The 16,860-nt window shown below is 37.9% G+C and overlaps 1 long non-coding RNA gene across 6 annotated transcripts in view; it reads right to left on the reverse strand.

Annotated features, from left to right (window-relative positions):
• The window catches only part of LOC123581988, a 57,766-nt gene that overhangs the window by 13,857 nt on the left and 27,049 nt on the right, over positions 1 to 16,860 (reverse strand). The gene's annotated exons all lie outside the window — the stretch shown is intronic.

Consider the following 16,860-nt stretch of genomic DNA (forward strand, 5'->3'; position numbering starts at 1 on the left):
TCTCTCTCTCTCAAAAATAAATAAACGTTTAAAAATTTCAAAAGTGATGATGACAAATAAGTGCATGGAGGGGGTATTTTCAGTATCATATATAATATTAAAAGTTTACAATATTGAAATCAGAATGAAACTCATATCAAAAATAGACACACACACACACACACACACACAGAATAGAGTTCAGAAAGTGACTTAAGTATGAATTAGAAATTGCTTTGAGTAGAATAAATGGGCTTTGCTTCCAAAGCCAATATATGACATGCATTCCCTTTAAAGGGTCCTACCTGGGGTTTGCACTGACTTTGGCCTCAATGAATTGTTGATGTTTTTCATTATCTGCTAGCCAACACCTCCATCCAGACCTTACTGCCCTTTTATTCAACAATAGGAAGAAGCCACCCGCTTATACTTGGGTGAAGCATGTTCAATGTCTTTGTCTGGGTAGTGGTTACACAGGTAGTTACCCATGTAAAAATCCATCAGGCTGTACATTTAAGATTCGTCAAGTTTATTTTATGTAAATTATACCTCAAAGAAAGATATTTTAAAAAGAAAAAAGTAGAATGACCTTTGAGCATTTATAACCAGGGGATCTGATTAAGCCTGGATAATTAAGAAGGCTTTGCTGGGCAAGTAACATATGAGCTAGAATTTGAAATGCAAGATGCTGTTAAACAGGCAGAGGGCAAGGCAGACCATTCTGGATAGAAGGGCCAGCATGTATGAAGGCCCTGTATTGTAAAGTGTCTTGTAGAGGCATTCATCTATATGGTCTTTTAGAACTTTTATAGAGTTGTCTTTGACATTTAGATTCTTAAACCATCTGATATTAATTTTTGCGTATAATGTGAGGTATGGGTATAATTTTATATTCCGTCATATAGATAACCAATTATGCCAGCCCTGTTTGGTAACAAATAATCCTTTTCTACTGATCTGCTATGCTAACTCTATCATATACCACGTGTCAGTATTTGTGTCTCTTTCCAGGCTTTCATTTTATTCAACTAGACTCTTTACATCTCCACCAATGTCACACCATCCTTAATTACTATAGCTGTATAAAAACTCTTCATATCTTGTAGGTATGTCTATTCATCTCTAAGCGTTTCTGCAAGAGTGTCTTAGTTATTCTTGGCCTTTCCATAAACATTTTATTTTACTTTGTTTTATTTTTAAAGACATTTGGAAGGAAATTTATTATATTTACAAGCAAAACTGGTGGCCTATGTTTTCTTTGTTCTGAAACAAAAATATTCAAAGTTTGGCATTAGCATGTAATGAGTAATAACAAACCAGAATTATACTGTGATAGGAGTCTCAAAGCACGTTGATCCTTTATACATCTCAGGTTATAGTTTAAAGCTGTGGACGTTTTTCACTAGTTCATTATGAAATTACTACTACTTCCTTTCTCTGCATCTCAATTGCCCTACAAATGTGAAAAAAAAAGAAAGAAAGAAAGAAAAAAGGCAATACAGACCCCAACAGTAGCTCACAGAAATCTTGAAGACTTCAGCCATCTATCCACGTTTACCTATGGCTATTCAGTTTTGCAAAAGAATCAAATAACCTCATTTACCATTACAAGAGAAACATTAGGTAATTTTATACCTTGGAAGATATAAATTAACTGTGGTATGATTAATGTGTTAGTGGTTTGCACATTATACAGTTAAATGCTAAAACAGAATGGGCATATAATAATTCCACTTACAGAGAATTTCAAATGAAGAGGAAAGTTTCAGAAGCCATATTATTTAAAGTGAAGAGAAAACCCCTTACATTTTAATTTCTGCAAATCTCTCAACAACAAAAAAAACTATTTCTGAAGAGTCTAACAGACCAACTAAAAGCAGAAACAGCTTCTTTTCACTCAACCAAGGGGACACGTCTTCAGAAAAAATGAAAATGTAGACAATTACAGCCAAGACTCTGATCAAGATCTATGCAGGGAAGTAATGGGGCATAATTTAGAATTATATACTTGGAGCAGTTTGAAGAAGTTCTCTTGGGAAGAGCTGGTGAATTGGCAGATGAAATGTATGCAGTGATGCACAATGTGGAGCAGAAAAGCTGAGTAGACCCCCTCCCCTGAAGATTTTTTTTTTACAACCAGAACAGGAAACCTGAATAGCTGTGGTTGAAACCGAAGGAAGTATTTTCTTCCTACCAGATGATGTCAGAGAAAGCTGAATGAATGCCTGTAGCCAACTGTAGAGTGTCTGAAAACGTCGTGTTTATTTTCAGTTCATTCTCCTAAGTTTGGGGCTGCTGGGCTTCACAACACTCCCGAGCACTGTCAGCTTCTGTCTTCATTTCATCTAGCTGCCCCAGTTGTGGTGCCACTGCTTTGTCATATTCACCAACTATCGGTGACTCTTTTATCTTAGTATGTGATGCAAAGGAATCCTCCAGTTCCAAACTAATGAATTTCTGCTTGGGGGATAGTATTCAGGTTCCAAAAATAAAATATGAATTGATTGAGAGTCTGATTTTAAAATTAGTCCTTTTAAATACGGTAATTTTCTGGAAGCACAAAGGGACCTTCAACAGCTTGGACTCAAGGTTCCTTCACATACCAACACTGACTTTCTTCCCTTCATCCATTATTCCCCAACAGGGCTGTGCTTTATAATTCTCTGGTAGACATATCTCTGTGCTTTCTTCTGGGACCAGCCTTCTCCACTTCTATTTCCCCAGGCCTGACTATAGCATAAGCTACCAAACCCAAAAGTTTACTTGTAACTTATTAAACAGTCTTAGAAAATGTAAAGTCTTCTATCCAAGGTTAATCCAAATATCTGTAATCACTACCTCTCCCCGACCCTAAACATTTTAGAATTAGCTTTTAAGGGGTGCCTGGATGGCTCAGTTAAGTGTCCAACTCTTGATTCCGGCTCAAGTCATAATCTCAGTCGTGAGATAGAGCTGGCGTTGGACTCCACGCTCAATGTAGAGCCTGCTTAGGATTTTCTCCTTCTGCCCCTCTCCCACTTGCACATGCACTCACTCCCTCTCAAAAAAATAAAAATAAAAATAAATAAAAAAAAATAGAATTAACTTTAAATTTTTTTTACTTATTTAAGTTTATTTATTTACTTTGAGAGAGAGTAAGCACAAGCAGGGGAGGAGCAGAGAGAAGGATAGACAGAATCCCAAGCAGGCTCCACACCATCAGTGCACAGCCTAATGTGGGGCTCGAACTCATGAACCGTGAGATCATGACTTGAGCTGAGATCAAGAGTTGGATGCTTAACCAACTGTGCCACTCAGGATCCCCGAAAAAGAATTAACTTTTAAGATCAGAAAAACATTTATTGGATTTTGACTGGAATTGTATTGAAAAAATACAAGTATTTGAGAGAGAACTGACAGCTTTATGATAATGTTTTCCAATCCACAAACATAGTGTATCTCTTGTTTTATTTGGGCAACTTTAATTCATTAAAGGCTTATCATTTTTTTTTTCAGTGAAAGTGTTGTGTGTCTTCTGTTAGCTTTTCTTAGGTATTTATATTTTTGAAGTTTCCATAAATATTATTTTTACGGTTTCTTGTTGCTAAATAAAAATGTAATAATTTGTATAATTACATTTTACCTAACAGACTTGCTAGATACTCTTTAATAATTTGTCTTTAGATTATTTTGGATTGTCTACAAAGAAAATCATGTTGTTTCTGAATTATGACCATTTTATTTACTTCTTTACAATACTTATAAATTTATCTATTTCCTTGCCTTACTGTGTTGGCGTGGGACTCCAGAACAATGATTAATGGAAGTAGCAATAGATAACCTGTGTCTTCTAATAAATCTTAAGGAGAATGCTTCATTTTTTTCAGAGGTAAATATGATATTTGTTGTAGGCTTAATTTTGTTCCAGCAGGAAGTTTCCTTTTATTTTTAATTTGCTAACAATGTTTTTTAAAAGTCATGAAAGAGTGTTGAAATTTAACTAAGTAGTTGTATAACTTGAACTGGTTATATGGTCTTCTTTAATCTGTTAATGTTGGAAATTTTATCAATCGATTTTCAAATGTTGAACCAATGTTGCATTACCAGAGTAAATTAAACTTAGTCATAAGGTAGTATGTCTTTTATATGTTGCTAAATTCAGTTTGCTAATATTTTATTTAAAAATTTTAAATCCATGTTCACGATTGAGCATTACCTATAATTTTCTTTCTTATTTTCTCTTTCTTGGATTTTAATTATCATGATTATACCATTCTCTTAAAATAAATGATAGAGTATTCTCTCTTTTATAAGTTTCTGGAAGAGCTGGTTTAAGATTGGAATTATCTATTTCTTGACTGTCAGGTAGAATTCAACACAATCATTCAATAGGATCTTGTTGATTTTCTGCCTGGTAGTTCTATCAGTTTCTGAGATGGGCTGTTTAAGTCCCCAGCTGTAATTGTGGTTTGTCTATTTCTCCCTTCAGCTAGATCAGTTTTTGCTTCATGTAATTTGAAGCTCTGAAGTTGAGTGCATACACATTTAGGATAATTATATCTTCTGTTAAGAGTTGAATTGTGTCATCCAAAAAGATATGTTGAAGTCATAACTCCTGGTATCTGTGAATTTGACCTCACTTGGAAATAGATGAAATCAGGTTATAATGAGGTCACGTTGGATTAGGGTTGGGTTTATAAGAAGAAAAAAAATTGGACACAGACACAGGGAGAAGGCAGCTATGTGATGAAAGAGGCAGAAATTGAAGTGATGCATCTACAAGCCAAGGAATGCCAAAGGTTGCCAGAAAACACCAGAAGCTAGAAGGCAAAAAGAAGGATTCTCCCCTACATGTTTCAGAGGGAGCATGGCCTTGCCAACACCTTAATTTCAGGATTTTACCTTCCAAAACTGTGAGATAATAAATTTAGAATTGTTTTAAGCCACCCAGTTTGTGGTACTTAGGAAACTAATGTATCTTCCTAGTGGACTGATCCTTTATCATTGTGTAATATTCCTCTTTGTCTCTAGTAATATCCTTTGCTTTGAAATCTACTTTATCAGATATGAATATGCCACTCCTGGTTTTTTAGATCAATGTTTGCATCGTAAATCTTTTTCAATCATTTTTTTCAACCTACCTATTTCATTGAATTTGAAGTGAATTTCTTGTACACAGCATATTTTTAAGGGATGTTTATTTTTCCATCCCACTTATCTTTGCCTTTTAACTGGTGTATTTAGACTACACTCAAGGTGATGTTGTTAATGCTTAAGTCTGCAATTTTATTATTTGTTTTTGTTTCCACTAGCTCTCATTCCTTTGTTTCTTTTTCTTGCCTTTCTGTGGGTTATTTGAACATTTTTTTTAGGATCTTATCTTATTTGTAGTGTGTTTGAGTGTGTCTCTTTGTATACTTTTCATAGTGGTTGCTCTAAATATTACAATATAAATATATGACTTATTATGTTCTACTGGCATCAACATTTGAGCATTTATAGGGAAGTTCAGTAACCTTACTTCTATTTAGGTCCCTTTGTTTTCTCCACTTTCAAATATCATTGTCTTGAGTATCAGGTGGTGTTACAGTTTTTGTTTCAGTCATCAAATATGACTTCTAGAACTCAGGAGGAGAAGGACAGTCTACCGTATGTACCCATATTTCTAATCTTTCCATTGTTCTTCCTTCCTGATGCTCCAAGATTCCTTCTTTTATCATATCTTGTCTCTTTGAAGACGTTCCTTTAGCTAATAAGGGTAGGTCTGCTAGAGACCAATTCTTGGCGTTTTCTTTCCTTCAAAAGTGTCTTTATTTCCTCTTCATTCCTGAAGGATAGTTTCACAGGAAATAGAATTCTTGGCGTTTTCTTTCCTTCAAAAGTGTCTTTATTTCCTCTTCATTCCTGAAGGATAGTTTCACAGGAAATAGAATTCATGGTTGACAGTTCTGTTCTTTCACCACTTGAAAAATGCACCACTTCCTTCCGGGCCTGCATATTTTTTATGAGACATCTTCTGTCATTGGAATTAGTGTTCTTTATAGGGAATGCATCATCTGGAAGCTTCCTTGGCCCTTCTGGCCAACCTGGTAGTTCTCAAGCCTCAGCAAGTACCCGCAGCCTGGGTGATTAAATCTTTCTTCATATATCTATAGATCAGGCATTCTTTTCGAAACCAAAGCCCATCTACACATCACCAAATTCTCTTGCACAAACCTCCCTCCCCTCTGGGCACCAAGGAACTAGACCCCCTTGCACAACCTCCAAGCTGAGATAACATCTGTAGCTGGCACCATCAAGTCTCCATGCAATCAAAAAATGCTATGGATTGGGGCACCTGGGTGGCTCATTCAGTTAAGCATCCGACTCTTGATTTTGGCTCAAGTCATGATCTTATGGTAGTAAGCCTGCTTAAGATTCTCTCTCTCTCTCTCTCTGCCTACCCCCCCTCACTCTCTCTAATAATAATAAATAATAAATAAAAAGAGTAATGTTACAGATCAATGCACTCTCTTTACTGATTAACTGCCCTAAACTCCTTTAAAAACCCCTGCACCAGGCAGAAACCTTAAAGCTGGCCTTTGGACAAGATTCTGCCTTTTCCCCAGATTGCCAGATGCCTGAAAAAAGCTCATACTCTTTTTCAAACAAAACTCTTGAGTATTGGCTTTTTGAGTAATGGGCAGTCAAACTTGGGTTTTGGTAACAATTTCTATTTTCAAGATTTTTTTTCTTTTTCTGAAGTTTCCGTAAGTTTAATTATGCTGTGTGTTGGAGTAGACCTCTTCGGATTTGTTCTGTTTGGGATTTGTTCATCTTGAATATATAGGTTTGTGTCTTTTGCCAAATGTGGGACGTTTTCAGCTATTATTTCTTTGAATACTCTTTCAGTCTCACTCTCTTTTTCTGGTACTCTGATACGAATGTTTGCATTGTCTCACAGGTCCCTGATCCCCTGAAGCTCTATTCTTCTTTTTCCCTCAGCCTATCTTACCTCTTGTTCATACTGGGTAAGTTCTATCAATTTGTGCTAAAGTTCACTGCGTCTATCCCCGGTCATCTTCATTCTACTATTTAACCCAGCAATATAAAAGAAATTTTTAATTGTATTTTTCAGTTCTATAATTTTAATGTTTCTTTTTATATAACTTCTGTTTCTTTGCTCACATTTTCTGTTTTTCTCTTGTTTGAAAAGAATTTGTAATGATTGTTAAAGCACTTTACAATGGCCTCTTTAAAAATCCTTGTCAGATAATTCCAACATCTGATTCATTTCCATATTGGTATGAGATGATCGTTTTTTCTCATTGAAGTTGTGATTTTCTTGGTTCTTGGTATGATGAGTGATTTTCAATTATACCCTGGACATTTTGCCCATTATGTTAAAAAAAACAACAACAAAAAAACAACTCTGGTCCCTATTTAAACACTTTATTTTAACAGGCATTTACCTAGTTTAGGTTTAGCATGCAAGTTCTATCCAACTTTTGTGAGCTGTAGTTTCAGTGACAGTTTAATTTTCAGAGCCTTTGTGGTATTATTTTGGTCTACTTGCTTTTTATCAGGTGACACTGGGATTCCCACTTGTTCCTGCTGTTGCTGCCTAAGAAAACAGAAGGATTTGTGCAGACTGGGCCATTTAGTGTCCTCCAGCAAGGAGAAGGGAGCCTTAGTTCTACAGGGACAAAGAAGCTTCCTGGCTGGGCAGCCTGTTGTGGTGGGGTCCCTCTTGCTGATCACCTGTCCTCCCACCCCAGTGTCTCTGGATGGAGAAGGGAAATCTCAGGCCCATGAAGACAAAAAGGTGTGCCATGCCTTGCTACTGTTGTGATAGCGCCTCTCCTGTTCATGTTATGTGGCCTCTCTAGCGTCTCTGACTAGGAGAGGGCAGTCCCAGGCCCACAAGGACAAAGTAGACTTTCCTGCTTGGGATGCAAATTGTGATGGGGGCCAGCGGTCCAGTGCTGCTCAGCTGTCCCAGTATCTCTTGATGGGGGAAGTGAATCTCAGGCCCAGAAAAGTGCTATCCCTAACCACTAATCATTAGCAGGGCTCCTTGCCAGTGATGCCAGGCTCGCTGGGTGGTGTTTTCCTGTTTGATACTGGTGGGGAGACGGCAGGGGGAAGGGGAATGGGAAGTGGTGAATGAGCCAACCTGGGCTACTTGCTGTTACTAAGTTGGGTGTTCGGAAACACTGGGTCCGAGGTGCCGTTGGGTGAGGTGTTTGTAAATATGCTGCTGCTGGGTATTGAGATTCCAAACTAGTTTGCCATCTTTTTACAACCTTTTATTAGAGTTCTCCTTTGGCTACCTTTTGTGTTACTTCCAGGGTCTATAGATGTATTTAGTGGGAAGGAGCAGGGAGAAACAAATCTACACCATCTTATGTGAACTGGAAATTATTTACTTATTCAGTTCTCTTACCATTTGTAGACTATTCAGGTTTTCTATTCATTCTAAAATCAGCTTTGGTAAGTTAAGTTTTCTAGGACTTTATTAATTTCATCTAAGTTTTCAAATGTGCTGTCAAAAAGCTTTCATTTTATTCTCTTTAAATCTCTATAGTTATAGTTTTATTTTTTTTTTTAATTTCTTAGTGTGTTTGTTTATTCTCTTTTGTCCCCCCCCCCCCCCCCGGTAATCTTTGCTAAAGAATTACCTATGTTTTTTAAGATTTTATTTTTAAGTAATCTCCAAAACCCAACGTGGGGCTTGAACTCACAGCCCTAAAATCAAGAGTCACATGCTCCATCAACTGAGCCAGCTAGGCATCCCAAGAGTTATCTATTTTATAAGCCCTTTTTTTTAAATGTTTATTTACTTAATTTTTTAATGTTAATTTATTTTTGAGAGAGAGAGTATGAGCAGTGGAGGGGCAGAGAGAAAGGGAGACACAGAATTTGAAGCAGGCTCAGAGCCTGATGCGGGGCTCGTACTCACAAACCATGAGATCATGACCCAAGCCCAAGTCAGTAGCTTAACCGACTGAGTCACCCAGGCGCCCCTATTTATTTCTGAGAGAGAGAGACAGAGTGCAAATTGGGGAAGGGCAGAGAAAAAGGGAGACACAGAATCTGAAGCAGGCTCCAGGCTCTGAGCTGTCAGCACAGAGCCCAACGCCGGGCTCGAATCTACCAACCATGAGATCATGACCTGAGCTGAAGTCAGAAGCTTAACCAACGGAGCCACTCAGGTGCCCCGTAAGTCTTTTTGAATTGCTAGTTTATACCTTTGATGAGTCTTTCAACTTTATGTTAATTTATTAATTTCCTCCACTCTGCCTTTCTTTGGGTTTGTTCTCAATTCTTTTCCAAATTTCTTAAATTGGAGACTTAGCTTATTAATTTTCAGCCTTTCTTCTTTTCCAATATATGTATCGTTTAAGACTATAAATATCCCTATAAACCTAGCAGTACTTACATAGAAAGTTGTGATATATAACATGGGGTCTCCTATAGAGGGATGCCAGCTTCACCCAAAGTTTTGATGTGGAGACTGATGACACCACACATATACTGAGAGTATGAAAAAGTTTATTCCTGACATAATAAGGTTTTTCTGGGGAGTAAGGTAAGCTTGAAAGCAGCTCCAAAGATGGCTTGAGAGAGCAGGAAGGGGCAACTGGGTTGGGATTTTATGGTGGTTAAGGGGTGGGTTTGAGGTGAGAGTTCCCACAGGTTGACCAGAGCTTGTGTGGCTTGAATGTCTTACTAGTACCAGAGGAAGGAAGGAACATCCAAACTTTCTTATCTCCTTGCCCAGCAGTGAGACGAAGGCGAAGGAGTGGTGGAGCCTGAAAATTATCAGCAAACATCACCGATGGAGTCAGACTCTTTATGGCACATAATATTACCACTATAATTTATTTCTAAATATTGTTAGTGCCATCATGACTTCTTCTTTGACTAAGAGTTCTTTAGAAGTATGTGTGTATATTCTAAAGTATCTAACTACACGGTGTTTTCGCTGTATTTAAAAACTTCTAACTAGAGGTGCCTGAGTGGCTCAGTCAGGTAAGCGGCCGACTTCGGCTCAGATCATAATCTAGTCATTTGTGGCTTTGAGCCCCACATCAGGCACCACGCTGACAGTGTGGAGCCTGCTTGGGATTCTCTCTCTTCCCCTCTCTGCCCCTCCCTGGCTTGTGCTGTCTCTCTCACTCTCTCTCTCAAAATAAATAAACTTTAAAAAATAAAAATAAAAATTTCTAACTAAACCGCATTGTGATTGGAGAACGTGGTAGTATGTTAATTTTGATATGTTTCACAAGAATTTTAAAGGAATTTTAATTCTCAAATTTAGAATGTAATGTTTGAGTTACTTTTCTCCGCTTATTTTAAAAATTATCCTTTTCTTTGCTGTCTACGATTTCACCATGACTTGTCAAAGTTTTCTTTTATTTATTTTCTTTTATTTATTCTATTTGTGGTACATGAAGGCTTTGTGGGTGTTTCTCATAAAATGTGGAAAATTCTCTGTCACTATCTCTTTGAAGATTGCCTCTTCCTCCTTTTCTGTTATTTCTGTTTTAGACTTTGAATAGATACTTCTTGGAACTTGTTGCTCTGGCCTCCTTATCTAATATTTCTTTCATTTTTCCATTTTCTGGATAATTTGAATTCTGGGTAATTTCTTCCAATGTACCTTTCAGTACACCAATTTTCTCTACACTGTTCTAACTTGCTCCACTGAGTTTTATCAGTCTAATTATTTTATTTTTCATTTCTAGAAATTCTTGCTGGCTGTTTTCCAAATCTTAGTGGTCTCCCTTCAAATTCTTTTATTCTTTGAGCACATTTTGAGCTTTTAAATTTTTCTTTAAATATATTAAGTATGTTTATTTTATAATCTATGCATGATAATTTGAATATATTAAGTCTTTTGGGGCCTAATACAACTGCTGTTTCTTTGGCTGTCACTTATGGGACCTTATTTCTGTCCTATTATCTGTTTTTCCTAGAGCTGTTTATTTGTTCATTCGTTCATTCATGTATTCATTCGTTCATTCATTCATTTTGGAATCTTTGGGAATGCTTTGGGATTTCGTTGAAGTCGCATTCCTGCAAAGAAGATTTGCTTTTGCTTAAGGGCACTATATCAACCTGGATAAATTAAATTATCTAACTGAAAGTTTTTAGAGATTTCTAGGAGTCACATAGATTGTATGCATTTGGCCTCAAACCTACTTTGGGCATGCCTGTTATTATAAATTCTCATGGGAGATTACCTACCTCTCCTTTGTTACAAGTTTGAGACAAGTAATTTTCACCCCTCTCCTCCTTTTTTTGTAGAAGGTTTGTTTCTCATTTTCCTTTTGGGTTCTAGCTTTATGAAGAGATCTCCTGTTAGACTTCTGAGGTCCGACTTCACTCCTGTTCCCTGGCATAACACAGGCACTGAAACCCCCAAAGATCAAAATCTCCAGGGATTAGGAGAAATCCCTTTAGGAGAAATTACGGATTAGGAGAAATTTCCCATTAGGGAAAAAGCAGACCTGGGTGCTCTCTTACTTATTGGGAGTTCCTCCTAGTATTACTTTTGGCCTCTAAATCCTTTCATTTGTCTCAACTCAGAAAATCTTTAAACAAATTTTTTAAAATAGACTTTTTTTTTTTAAGTTTTAGGTTCACGGCAAAATTGAGCATACAGTACAGAGAGTTCCCACATACCCTCTGCTTCCCTCCCGTGCCACAACCTCTCACTTCTCTGATGGATCTCACTAACGTTGTTAATTTTTCAGTTTATTTAGCGTTTCCCTTGTTGTTGAGACAGAATGCAACTTCCAAGCTTCCAAGCTTCCTCACATGGGAGACCAGAAACCAGAGTTTTACTTTTCTTTTTTATGGTTTCTCAGTGGTCACCCCTCATCTACGGTCAACAATTTTTAAAAATATCTTATTTACAGTTTTAATTACTTCAGTCTAAAAGGGTTATTCCAGGTATCTAGTTGGCCAAAGTATCCAAAATGGAAATCCTTATTATTTTCTTTTGAATCAGAATTGTTAACTTTCTAATTTGGCAATTTATATTGCAACTATCCAATTTATACTGCAACTATCACTTTGAGAGTTCTTGTTTCTCCTCACGCTGACCTAGGCATACCTTGAACATAGTCTGAACATCTTTACCTATATTACCTACTTCGTTGTATCTCATCTTTATGTAAATGCCTATCGTTACTAACATTTTATTGATTTGTAAGAGTTTATTATTATAAACCTCATTTGCCATATCTTATCTATTGTATCTTTTCCCCAGGTACTCAGTTTCCTGTGGTTTGTTTTTTTTTTTTTTACCTTAAATTTGATGTATTTCCTATTCCTAAGTTCCAACTCAAAAATTCTAATTCACCAGGTTTGAAGTAAGCTCTAAGAATATGTATTTTATTTTTTTTTATTTTATTTTTTTTACGTTTATTTATTTTTGAGACAGAGAGAGACAGAGCATGAACAGGGGAGGGTCAGAGAGAGAGGGAGACACAGAATCTGAAACAGGCTCCAGGCTCCGAGCTGTCAGCACAGAGCCCGATGCGGGGCTCGAACTCACGACTGCGAGATCATGACCTGAGCCGAAGTCGGTCGCCCAACCGACTGAGCCACCCAGGCGCCCTTAAGAATATGTATTTTAAAGAAATACTCAGCTGTTACTGTGAACCACATCCTGCAAAAATACTAATAGATACTATTAGTTTCATAGATCATTAGATAAATCAAAAAAAAAGGTACCGTGACTCCCAAGTCTGCTATTCTTCACACTATACCAGTTATACCTTTCTGACCCCATTTTGGTTCTTGCTTCCTTCTTTCTCCATCCAATTTTCACAAGACACTACCCATTACTACAAACATGAAAATCCTGTGGCAGATAAGAGAAGTATAAGCTGCTTTTCTAGTAGACATGAAGTCATTAAAACTGCAGACCTTGGGGCGCCTGGGTGGCTCAGTCGGTTGACCATCTGACTTCGGCTCAGGTCATGATCTCCCAGTTCACGAGTTCGAGCCCCACATCGGGCTCTGTGCTGACAGTTCAGAGCCTGGAGCCTGCTTCGGATTCAGTGTCTCCCTCTCTCTGCCCCTTCCCCACTCATGCTTTGTCTCTATCTCTCAAAAATGAATAAACATAAAAAAAAATTATAAAAAAAAAAAAAAAAAGACTGCAGACCTTAACACCAGACAGATCTGGGTTCAAGTCCTGGCTCACAGGATTATTTTTCAGCTGCTGTGTGATCTTAGCCATGATTACATAAGAAGGTTACTTAATCTCTTTATGCCTCAATTGTCTCATTGGTAACATGTAAATAATCAAGACACTTAAACTCACAGTCAGAATAGCGATTAATGGAATAGTATTTGAAAAGCAGAGGCTTCGAAGCATAGTAAGTGACCGATCACTAAATAGTAGCACTTTTGTGTTACTATTTTTTTGCTGAGCTTATAAGAATTTGCTCTAATTTTTGTACCAAGGTCAGGGCTACAGTTCTGCCTCAGATGCAGGTAATAAAGAAATATATTATCTGGAAAGAATTAAAAACCAACTGAGTAAAAGTCTGCCTGCTTTTTAAAAAAATTAATTATTTCATTTTTTTTTTTTTAATTTTAGAAAGAGAACGCACGAGTAGGGAAGAGGGGCAGAGGGGGAGAGAGAGAATCTTAAGCAGGCGCCAAGAGTCCAAGAGTTGGACAGTCAACTGACTGAGCCACCCAGGCGTCCCAAAGTCTGCCAGCTTTTTATCGTTACTACATAAATCTGGAATTCTAAACAAAGTACTATTCCCCGAATATTTTTTGTTGTTGTTGGACTAGGTTCTAAATAATTGCCATGGCTACTGTTAAGTTTTTATTATATGTGACCTTCAAGGTAGCAATTTTGTTGCTTATTCTTCAGTAAACATTGCATTCTACATGGAGGTTAAGGATGAGAGCTCTGGCCCTTGCCATTCAGACTAGCCCCATTCATTCATTCATTCATTCATTCACATCCAAGTTAATTAGCATATAGTGCAACAATGATTTCAGGAGTAGATTCCTTAATGCCCCTTACCCATTTAAACATCCCCTCTCCCACAACCCCTCCAGCAACCCTCTGTTTATTCTCTATATTTAAGAGTCTTTTGTTTTGTCCCCCTCCCTGTTTTTATATTGTTTTTGCTTCCCTTCCCTTATGTTCATCTGTTTTGTATCTTAAAGTCTTCATATGAATGAAGTCATATGATATTTGTCTTTCTCTGACTAATTTCGCTTAGCCTAATGCCCTCTAGTTCCACCCACGTAGTTGTAAATGGCAAGATTTCATTCTTTTTGATTGCTGAGTAATACATATATACACACATACACACACACACACACACACACACACACACACACACACCACATCTTCTTTATCCATTCATCCACTGATGGACATTCGGGCTCTTTCCATACTTTGGCTATTGTTGGTAGTGCTGCTATAAACATTGGGGTGCATGAGTCCCTTCAAAACAGCACACCTGTATCCCTTGCATCTGCTGGGTCGTAGGGTAGTTCTAGTTTTAATTTTTTGAGGAACCTCCATACTGTTTTCCAGAGTGGCTGCACAAGTTTGCATTCCCACCAGCAGTGCAAAAGAGATCCTCTTTCTCTGCATTCTCACCAACATCTGTTGTTGCCTGAATTGTTAATGTTAGCCATTTTGACAGGTGTGAGGTGGTATCTCATTGTGGTTTTGATTTGTATTTCCCTGATGATGAGTGATGTTGAGCATTTTTTTTATGTGTCGGCTGGTCATCTGGATGTCTTCTTTGGAGAAGTGTCTATTCATGTCTTTTGCCCATTTCTTTACAAGATTATTTGTTTTTGAGTTTGATAAGTTCTTTATAGATTTTGGATACTAACCCTTTATCTGATATGTCATTTGCAAATATATTTTCCCATTCCATTGGTTGCCTTTTAGTTTTGCTGATTGTTTCCTTTGCTGTGCAGAAGCTTTTTATTTTGATGAGGTCCCAATAGCTCATTTTTGCTTTTGTTTCCCTTGCCTCTGGAGACGTGTTGAGTAAGAAGTTGCTGCGGCCGAGGCCAAAGAGGTTTTCGCCTGCTTTCTCCTCAAGGATTTTGATGGCTTCCTGTCTTACATTTAGGTCTTTCGTCTATTTTGAGTTTGTTTTTGTGGATGGTGTAAGAAAGTGGTCAAATTTTGGGGCGCCTGGGTGGCGCAGTCGGTTAAGCGTCCGACTTCAGCCAGGTCACGATCTCGCGGTCCGTGAGTTCGAGCCCCGCGTCAGGCTCTGGGCTGATGGCTCAGAGCCTGGAGCCTGTTTCCGATTCTGTGTCTCCCTCTCTCTCTGCCCCTCCCCCGTTCGTGCTTTGTCTCTCTCTGTCCCAAAAATAAATAAAAACGTTGAAAAAAAAAAAAAAAGAAAGTGGTCAAATTTCATTTTTCTGCATGCCGCTGTCCAGTTTTCCCAACACCATTTGCTGAAGAGACTGTCTGTATTCCATTGGATATTCTTTCCTGCTTTGTCAAAGATTAGTTGGCCATACGTTTGTGGGTCTATTTCTGGGATCTCTATTCTGTTCCACTGATCTGAGTGTCTGTTTTTGTGCCATCCATGCATTCATTTTGAGAGTAAGTTTGTAAGGGTTCATAATCATTCAAACTAACTTTGGGTGTAGTTTGTTTCTCCAATTCATATGATACCACACATTCTGGTGTTCAAACAAAAAATTCAAATAATGATAGCACAGTGATTGTAAAGACAAAGATACATTACTTCGACTCTGTCATTGTATGTGATAGCGAGGTTTTTATTTGTACTTAAGGGGTGCTTGGTGGCTCAGTCAGTTGAGTGTCGGACTTCGGCTCAGGTCATGATCTCGCAGTCTGTGAGTTCGAGCCCCGTGGCGGGCTCTGTGCTGACAGCTCAGAGCCTGGAGCCTGCTTCAGATTCTGTCTCCCTCTCTCTCTGCCCCTCCCCTGCTCATGCTCTGTCTCTCTGTCTCTGTCAAAAATAAATAAAAATTTATTTGTACTTAAAATTTTAGATTATAGAGATATTTAAAAGTTATTAGAATTGATCCTGAAGAAATAAAGACATGGCAGTTTGCCAATTTTTGAATTTTGTTGTGAAATTGGATTTTCATGAATCTCTGCTTATCCTTTTGTTTAAAACTTCTCTTGGGACGCCTGGATGGCTCTGGCGGTTGAGCGTCCAACTCTTGACTTCAGCTCAGGTCATGATCCCAGGGTTGCGGGATGTAGCCCTATGTCAGGCTCTGTGCTGGGCCTGGAGCCTGCTTAAGATCCTCTCTCTCCTTCTGCCCTCCTCCCCTACAGCCACTGGCTCTCTTTTTCAATTTAAAACTTCTCTTAGGGGCACCTGAGTGGCTCAGTCAGTTAAGCGTCTGACTCTGGCTCAGGTCATGATCTCATGGTTTGTGGGTTTGAGCCCCACACCAGGCTCTGTGCTGACAGCTCAGAGCCTGGAGCCTGCTTCGGATTCTGTGTCTCGCTCTCTCTCTCTGCCCCTCCTGCGTTCATGCTCTCGCGCTCTCTCTCTCAAAAATAAACATTAAAATTTTTAAAAATAATAAAAATAAAAAACAAAAAAATAAAACTTATCTTACTAGTTTATCTTGCTTCATGTGAAAACTTTTAAAGTGAAAATTAATAAGAAATTAATAACAAGTCTTGCTATACTGTCCATTAAACAACAGTATGTGAAAATGAATTCTCATAAAGCCATTGACAAATCTGCAGAAGTCAAGGCCCAAACAGAAACTGTAATGTTGTTATTCTTTACTATGATAAACTAATATGAAGGCACAAGTTTTACTACACACATACACACACACATATATGTAACAAGTGTTAACCTATTCTTTCTCTCCTTTTTCTGCTCTCTATATATTTTACTTTTTAAAACT

The sequence above is a fragment of the Leopardus geoffroyi genome, chromosome B3 (assembly GCF_018350155.1).
Source record: "Leopardus geoffroyi isolate Oge1 chromosome B3, O.geoffroyi_Oge1_pat1.0, whole genome shotgun sequence".
Classification (NCBI taxonomy): domain Eukaryota; kingdom Metazoa; phylum Chordata; class Mammalia; order Carnivora; family Felidae; genus Leopardus; species Leopardus geoffroyi.